The sequence below is a fragment of the Pinus tabuliformis genome, chromosome 3_1 (assembly GCF_031772625.1).
Source record: "Pinus tabuliformis cultivar Carrire ecotype Pingquan chromosome 3_1, CPIR1, whole genome shotgun sequence".
Taxonomy (NCBI): domain Eukaryota; kingdom Viridiplantae; phylum Streptophyta; class Pinopsida; order Pinales; family Pinaceae; genus Pinus; species Pinus tabuliformis.
In genome coordinates this window covers 926,090,319-926,099,933 of record NC_142301.1, presented here as the reverse complement: position 1 = coordinate 926,099,933, position 9,615 = coordinate 926,090,319, and the positions used below count along the sequence as shown (strand labels likewise).

Below are 9,615 nucleotides of genomic sequence, written 5' to 3'. Positions count from 1 at the left end.
AGGAGTGAAAACAAACCCTAGACCTAATGCCTAGTGACCAAATTTTGCTTGAAGACTCTTTGAAATGACAAAAGTTGACCTTGACACTCTGAGACCACTTTGTAAGAGCATATTTGATCACTGGAGGAAGGCTCAAAAGACTGACACTAACATTGGCTCCAATGGGGATGGGAGCTCCTTGGAGGTGCAAAGAACGACAGATCTTTGGGAGAGCAGACCAGCGCCTTATCCATTGGGCAATGGAGTCAGAAACTCAAACTAAAATGCATGACTGAAAACTGATGACTCGGATGAGACAAATTGACTCTCACTCAACTAAAAACTGACTCAATACTTAAACACAGTCGACCAACTGAAAATGATGCTCAAAGTGGAGCTTATTCATCAAAACCTACTCTAACAGTTTCATTCATCACCTGATCAAGTGAAATGAAACAACCAATGCAACCAAGTAAGTATTCCATCTGCTGTTCAAATTTTCTGCAAGTGCTCACTTATGAACAACAAGAGAGAACTAATGAATGACAACTCCCATGATAGCTTAGAAACAGATCCGTTGAATGACATGAATTCTCTATCTACCTCCAAAAACACTGCATAAGGATCTTGAAATTCAAGCACACTGGAACTTAGCTCATCCAATGGATTACTTCTCTTCTCCTCACACCATGAATGCAAACTTTGATCTGAGCCTTGTGACGAGACCTCTGCTGAAAATGACAAAGAAACTGGCTGCCGGATCAAGTTCATATCAGCACATGTTTCAAGCTCACAAGTAGTCAATGGAGAAAGACTTTGACTGCAAACCTCATCCAAAACATCAACTATTGGATCATGAAAAACCTGAAAAGACTGCTGCATTGTGTCCATTGAAACTGTATGACATCCTTCTAGCTGTTCATCTTTTTCTTGAGAGATTTTACGAAGATTCTGCCTTATAAACTGAAATGCTTCGAAACAAAAGGGTATAGAATCTTCCTGCATCATCAAATTGTAACAGCCGAAGTAAACATGTAATTAATCAAGTAATTGATATTCAACATGCAATTCACTAATTAACTTCAAGTTCAAAACTATGATTAGAATACTTACCTGTGATTTCGGTTGAAGTTTGCTATTTGCAACAAGGTTTTGGGGACGACTTTCCACCCAACCGTAAGCTCAATTGTGCAACGTCTTGCTACAACTGGCCACCCCCGAGCCCTCAATCAACGTTCTACTGCCAGTGACTCCTAGGTCTTAGTATACCATTCTCCGAAGAGAATGAAAGACAGAATCTCGGAAAGATGGCATGCCGGAATGCCTCTCATCTTCCTCACCATCAATTAAATAGAACAAAATATTGGAAGGGGAACCACATGCACACACTCCATGTGTCCATGCAACTTTTTTTTGTTTTTGTTTTATTTCTTTACTTTTCTTTTGATTTTTAGCTTTCTTGTTTTATTTCCTTCTTTTTGATAGTTTTCTTGTTTTATTTTTATTTATTCTTATTTAGAGCTTTAATATGGTTATTACTATTTATTTCTTTTTATATAATTTTTAATATATATTATTTATTATTTAATATTTATGATTTATTATTTTTATTATTTATTATTAAGTGATTTATTTATTATTATTCATTATTTTTATTGTTAAGTATTATTTTTGTATTATTTTTATTATTTATTATTTATTATTTTTATTATTTATTATTTATTATTAAGGGGAGGGATATTACATACTCTCCCACTTTAAGGAACTTCGTCCCGAAGTTAAGTTGAATTATTTATTACTTATTATTTTTATTATTTATCATTTATTAACTTCATGTTGCCAACACCCTCTGCTGAACTAATATAACCAGCAGGCATCGAAAGTCCCCAACACCCCGGGAAATCTCAAGGAATCTCTGTCCTTTTTCCCACTTTCGGCACCAGGCTAAGCCTGACCCAGTTTGTATCCTAGTCCAAGGCTGGCCCCAAGGCTCGCGTCTGACTCAGACCTCATCTGCCCCAAGGCAGGCATCCGGTCCGGTACTCAATGACCCCGGGCATCTGGCAAGGCTGGCCCACTCCCTCCACAACTACTAAGGCGCACAGCTCCAGGCATCGAATTCCTTTACATCCCTTCCAGACTTCGGCATCCCAATCCAATAACAGGCACCAAGCCTAGAACATCAGGCACTTGGCCTCCTCAAGATGGTCCCATAGCTCTTCTAGAGCTATCCATCAAGAGCTATACACAAGACAAAGGAACCACTGGCATATGTACTGTTGATTGAGTTTGTCCCCAACCCATATGGTGTTACTTATTCTCCCTCGTGCGTATGGGCTCGCACAAGATCATCAAATGAACCGGCCCTCTCGGCCCATTTGTGGAGTCCTGTGAATCATTACACCTCAACATGCAACCAATGCATTAGCTATACCATCATAGTATCATAGAAAATAATCCACATGCCAAGTCTTGCATGTCATCATGTAACATTCATCATTGTTAATCGTAACATTATGAATAATAACGAACTACATGCTCATGCATGTCATAAATTTTTACGGAAGTATCACATGCTTCACCTCATGAAATACCATCATAAGTTATAACATCAACATATTTGCAATAAAAATATATCATGACTTAACATAATAAATGAACCACATGTCAATAAACCTCATATTATAGCATCATAATTCCTATGCCACGTTATGCATATCATATCCATCATGAGTTTTCAACATTAAATACCTATCATCACGTAGTAATGAATATGTCAATTTACCTTGACATAACATCATAATGCCTCATCATAAAGATATACATCATCACTATTGTAACTAGTATATAAATATGAACCACGTGGGCATCATCACCCTCATACCAACATATTATGAAACATCATCAATATGAGAACATCTCAATACTTATCAAATATAGAATAATACTCTATAAGCATTCTTATCATGATTCATTAGAAAAATGAATTTCATTTACTTTACAACCATTCAACTATGAACTAAGATTATTCAACATCCATCTAGGATTTATGTTATCTCATCAATGTTATTAGTGTGATGTTTTCATCAAGACACCAATTAGTTTAGACTTTGAAATGATTGGAACCACTACCATCATTATCATCTATGAATGATTTGGTATGCCCATTGTATTTTGACCATAACTTCTTTCAATACTAATGACGTGCACTAATAAGTTGTTTTGTATGAGGTAACAATATATGATCAATCCCCTCGTGAGTGAAATTTATTCAATTGCACCCTTTATTAGTTGAATCCTTATCAAGTCTCATTATAGAATTTCCAACTATATTTCCAACAATATTTCTTCCTACACCTCATGCTCAATGTTTTCTCATTAGTCTACATCATGTATTTCTTTTTCAAAAAGTTAAACAATTATCATCCTCAGAACATTTTCCTAGTTTATCATTTGTCATTTTTCATTGATTACAAGTGCTTAGAACTTCCTATAATGACACTTATATAGGCCATCACTTTGACCTTACCAATCATGTTGCTCGGTTCAATCATTAATATCATTAAGAGAATTTTCTTCTTGACATAAACATGCTTTACTTCCTCCTACCATATATTCATAGATACCATTTATTTTTCCCTTAGTCTCAATTTAAAACATGTTACACTTGAAATGTTGCTACTATTCTTCCAATATAATAACTTATCTTCCTTGAATTGCTCATTTTTTATTATGGATTCTCTTCTTTAATCTAATGTTATCATACCCTTTAGGCCATTGAAAGGATCTTCTTTATTATTCAACTTTATTAGTTGTTACACCAAGCAGTTGTATAGCAGTGTAGAGAGGTCATATCCTCCTACGATTATATCACTAAACTTCATGTAACATTATACTCAACATCATAACAATTAACTAAACTAAAATCATAGTGTACGATTTAGATACATCATAAAGTTTAAACAATAAAACATGATTTAGATTGTCCATAAAGGCAACTGTCTGACTCAGACCTCATCTGCCCCAAGGCAGGCATCCGGTCCGGTACTCAATGACCCCGGGCATCTGGCAAGGCTGGCCCACTCCCTCCACAACTACTAAGGCGCACAGCTCCAGGCATCGAAGTCCTTTACATCCCTTCCAGACTTCGGCATCCCAATCCAATAACAGGCACCAAGCCTAGAACATCAGGCACTTGGCCTCCTCAAGATGGTCCCATAGCTCTTCTAGAGCTATCCATCAAGAGCTATACACAAGACAAAGGAACCACTGGCATATGTAGTGTTGATTGAGTTTGTCCCCAGCCCATATGGTGTTACTTATTCTCCCTCGTGCGTATGGGCTCGCACAAGATCATCAAATAAACCGGCCCTCTCGGCCCATTTGTGGAGTCCTGTGAATCATCACACCTCAACATGCAACCAATGCATTAGCTATACCATCATAGTATCATAGAAAATAATCCACATGCCAAGTCTTGCATGTCATCATGTAACATTCATCATTGTTAATCGTAACATTATGAATAATAACGAACTACATGCTCATGCATGTCATAAATTTTTACGGAAGTATCACCTGCTTCACCTCATGAAATACCATCATAAGTTATAACATCAACATATTTGCAATAAAAATATATCATGACTTCACATAATAAATGAACCACATGTCAATAAACCTCATATTATAGCATCATAATTCCTATGCCACGTTATGCATATCATATCCATCATGAGTTTTCAACATTAAATACCTATCATCACGTAGTAAATGAATATGTCAATTTACCTTTACATAACATCATAATGCCTCATCATAAGTATACATCATCACTATTGTAACCAATATATAAATATGAACCACGTGGGCATGATCACCCTCATACTATCATATTATGAAACATCATCAATATGAGAAACATCTCAATACTTATCAAATATAGAATAATACTCTATAAGCATTCTTATCATGATTCATTAGAAAAATGAATTTCATTTACTTTACAAACATTCAACTATGAACTAAGATTATTCAACATCCATCTAGGATTTATGTTATCTCATCAATGTTATTAGTGTGATGTTTTCATCAAGAGGCCAATTAGTTTTTCACATAAATTAGATTTAAGTATTCAATGGTATATTTTCAATGGTCTTGGATTTCCATGACTTTGCACAGTTAGTATACTTCTGGTCAAAGAATTTGGACTTTTCTTTACTGGCTTTGGAGATTTTTTTTTTTATAGAAACCCCCATGAATTTGCATTTTTGAAATAGCCAAAAGACTCTGAAACAGTTCTCTCAATACTTGTTTTAAAAAAAAACTAATTATTCCCAGGCAGGCTTGCTTTATAGTCAAATTGTCGAATTCTAGGAAAATGTTACTATTAAGAAATAATAACTTAGTGCTAACTGGTAGTTCTAAACTTCTTGTACAGAGTATTTAGTGTATTATGAAATAATAACTGCTAGTTCTAAACCTCTACGGGGTTTCTTATTAACTGGTACTAATAGTTCTTAACCTCTTTCTTCGTTCACAGTTCTTAGTGTTATTGAGAGTGAGCTTTTACCAATAACGTAAACTAACAATAATTCTTTGAAGCAGTTCTTAACCTCTTTCTTCGTTCACAGTTCTTAGTGTTATTGACAGTGAGCTTTTACCAATAACGTAAACTAACAATAAATCTTTGAAGCAGTGCAATCGTAAACTGAGTGCACCCAAATCGGTTGATGACAGTGAGAATGCTTCTGATGGTGGTGAAGATATCTCAGGAAGTGAATCTGGAAATGGTGATGGATCGCTTTCTGTCCCTGGCCAAGCCTCTGTTCACTGTACTATGATCAAAACTGGATTCAGGTCTGATGTTATTTGCAAGCAAGTTAGTAATTATGTACGCCAAATGTGAAACCTTGATAGATGCATGCAGAGTGTTTCTAATGGAATACGAATTCGATTTAAAGGCTATCTTCGCAAATGCAAAGTCCGGAAATTTCCTCGAGGAGGAAAGCCTCTGATAATTTTAACCTGTCTTTCAAAGAAGCTCGACACATAGCTCGAACATCAGGAGCAGAAAGTGTATGAAGTTAAAATCCATACACAGTCATGCCTCTGCGTGTTTCGTGTTTGTTCCCGCTTTTATTATTTTATCAGCAAGGAAGATTACTGGGATACTATAGGTACCATGGCATGGCCTTTACCGCAATGGACAAGGAAAGAAAATTGTTCCTTAACTTTGTATTTCAGCCTCAGTCTCAGTTTCAGGGCAGAAAAGAAACTATTAAAACAATGAGGACGATTGCTGATAAAACAGGAGAAGCGCGTGGCAATGCCAGTAATGACTATCGTGAGGAAGACAGAAAGCTGTATATGTAAGGCCAAATGCATTCTATGGATCGCCGCGTCGGTTTGTCTACATATGGCTGTCTTTTGCAAGAATGTGTAAAGAAGAAATCTCTGCTAGAGGGCAGGCAGGTACACATGCGTATGATCGTAAATGGATTAATACCCGATGTCACTCTCGGAAATATGCTTGTGAACATGTATGCAAAGTGCGGCAGTGTGTTTGACGCGGACAAAGTATTGGAACAGATGCCTGAGAGAAATGTTGTGTCATGGACAACAATGATCGCAGGATATGTGCAGCATGGGTGCAGGGATGAGGCGTTAACACTTCTGCGCCAAATGAAACAAATGGGCCTCCAACCTAATCAATTTAGGTTTGTTAGTATTCTTCCAGCATGTGCTAACACGGCGTCACCTCTCAACCATGGCAAGGAGATCCATGCAGAAATAATCAGGCGTGGGTTTCATTCTAATATATTTGTAGGGAACTCCCTTGTGGGAATGTATGCAAAACGCGGGAGGATGGAGAATGCTAATGCTGTGTTCGATAGAATGCCTCAACGGAGTTTGATTTCATGGAATACGATGATCACTGGATACGTGCAGAATGGATTTGTTGATGAAGCCGTTAAAGTGTTTGAAAAAATGCCTGAACGAAATGTGATATCCTGGACAGCCATGATTGCAGGGTTTACACGGAATGGTTACGATCAGGAAGCCTTGAAACTTTTTCAACGGATGCTACGGACAGGCGTGAAGCCAAACTCACAGACGTTGGTTTCTGTTATCACGGTTTGGAGGAGTTTGGCATCTCCGGAACAGGCCAAGGATATCCATGAAGAAATAAATAGACATGGTTATGAGTCTGATCTCTTTGTTGGCAGCGCCCTTGTAAATATGTATGTGAAGTGTCATTGCACAGAGAATGCACGTGAAGTGTTTGAGAATATGCACCAAAGGGATGTGGTCTTGTGGAATGCCATGATCGAAGGATATGCACAGAATGGAAATCTAGCTGAAGTTATGAAACTCTAGCTGAAGCTATGAAACTCTTTCGTGAAATGCCTGAACGAGATATGGTGTCATGGAATACAGTAATTGCAGGGCATGCACACAATGCGCATTGTAAGGAGGCCCTGAAACTTTTTCGAGAAATGCAGCTGGAAGGCATGGTATCAAATGCACAGGCCTTTTTCTAGCATTCTCTCGGCATGCGGAAACTTGGTAGCTCTAGAAAATGGCAAGGAGGTTCACGGAGTGATAATCAAAAGCCGATTCGAATCTGATGTTTTTGTTTGCAGTGCCCTAGTAGGCATGTACGCAAAGTGTGGAAACATAGAAGCACATATCGTATTTGACAAAATACCACAACAAGATACGGTTTCTTGGAATGTTATGATTTCAGGTTATGCACAAAATGGACATGTCGATAAGGCCCTTGGAGACGTTGTAGATCTCAATTTCCAATATTCAATATAGAGTAAATCGTGTAAACTTGATATATACATCCTCAAGCTTTGCAACCTTGACGTGTATATCAAACATGGGTTTAGACAGCTTCATGCTCATATTCAACTCATCTTGTCTAGATTCGATTCAGTGTTGATGGATCTCCATTCCTACCCAAATGTAAAGCAACTCTCTTATTGCAAAAATATATAAATCCAGAATCAACTGATGAAAGTCCAGGCAATCAAAATGAAATTCTCATATCAGCAAGTACTAACTAAAGAAGAATTTTCCTGAAAAAATGCATAAATTAGGCCATGCCCTGGATAGTAAAGCAGAGACGGATACCCAACAAATATTTTGCCTGAGGGACCAGAATATGAGCCATAACCAAGCTATAGGTCATGCCCCAGAAATTATAGCACATATAAAGTAATCCACAATTCCTGTAAAGCCATGCCTAGAGGACTGCAATATAAATTTCAAAAGAGAGGACCAGAAATTGAAACAGGACATACTTGGCTCGTAAATTAGATAATGATCTTCTCCATCGAGAGATTGGAATCTCCAAAAGCCACCAAAGTTTAACTGAATCTATTCGTTACATACCTCCAAGAGGAAGAGAATACGTCTGCATTCACTTCACTCGCTTGTTTTTGCAGATAATTAACCATTTAAAAAAAATTAAAAAACTACTTGCCAAAATCTTAACTTTAATTATAAACATACCTCTAGTGTCTCAATATTCACTTTCTATTTTAAAATCGTCAGTGATCATAGTAAAAAAAAAAAAAAAAAACTTTTTATTTTCTTTTTAACATAATTATTACTTTTAAAACAAATTACTAACACAAAAGAAAAAGTCTACGATATTAAAAATAGCCCCCAACCATTATCCTCTTTAGAAACAAATTAATAACATATTTAACATAATTAATTATTTTATATTCGATAATTATAACTAGATCTACACAGTAAGTATGCACTGAATAATTTTTTTTTACGTGTATAGCGAGTGTTTGTAGAAAGATATGCGGCCTCCTGGAAGTAACCAGCCTATAACTTCAAAACAAGTCAAGTTAAAAATTCCAACAATTTAATTTTTTTTTTTTTTAACATGCCCATAGGCCCTAAGGGTTGAGCCAAAGCTCTGATACCATATGTAACAGCCGAAGTAAACATGTAATTAATCAAGTAATTGATATTCAACATGCAATTCACTGATTAACTTCAAGTTCAAAACTATGATTAGAATACTTACCTGTGATTTCGGTTGAAGTCTGCTATCTGCAACAAGGTTTTGGGGACGACTCTCCACCCAACCGTAGGCTCAATTGTGCAACGTCTTGCTACAACTGGCCACCCCCGAGCCCTCAATCAACGTTCTACTGCCAGTGACTCCTAGGTCTTAGTATACCATTCTCCCAAGAGAATGAAAGACAAAATCTCGGAAAGATGGAATGCCAGAATGCCTCTCATCTTCCTCACCATCAACTAAATAGAACAAAACATTGGAAGGGGAACCACATGCACACATTCCATGTGTCCATGCAACTTTTTTTTGTTTTTGTTTTATTTCTTTACTTTTCTTTTGATTTTTAGCTTTCTTGTTTTATTTCCTTCTTTTTGATAGTTTTCTTGTTTTATTTTTATTTATTCTTATTTAGAGCTTTAATATGGTTATTACTATTTATTTCTTTTTATATAATTTTTAATATATATAATTTGTTATTTATTATTTATGATTTATTATTTTTATTATTTATTATTAAGTGATTTATTTATTATTATTCATTATTTTTATTGTTAAGTATTATTTTTGTATTATTTTTATTATTTATT

The 9,615-nt window shown here is 36.1% G+C and overlaps 1 pseudogene; it reads left to right on the top strand.

The window, feature by feature from the left end:
- The first annotated feature begins 6,360 nt into the window (after positions 1–6,360).
- Positions 6,361–7,359, top strand: LOC149190773 (pentatricopeptide repeat-containing protein At2g13600 pseudogene; annotated as a pseudogene).
- Positions 7,360–9,615: the final 2,256 nt, after the last annotated feature.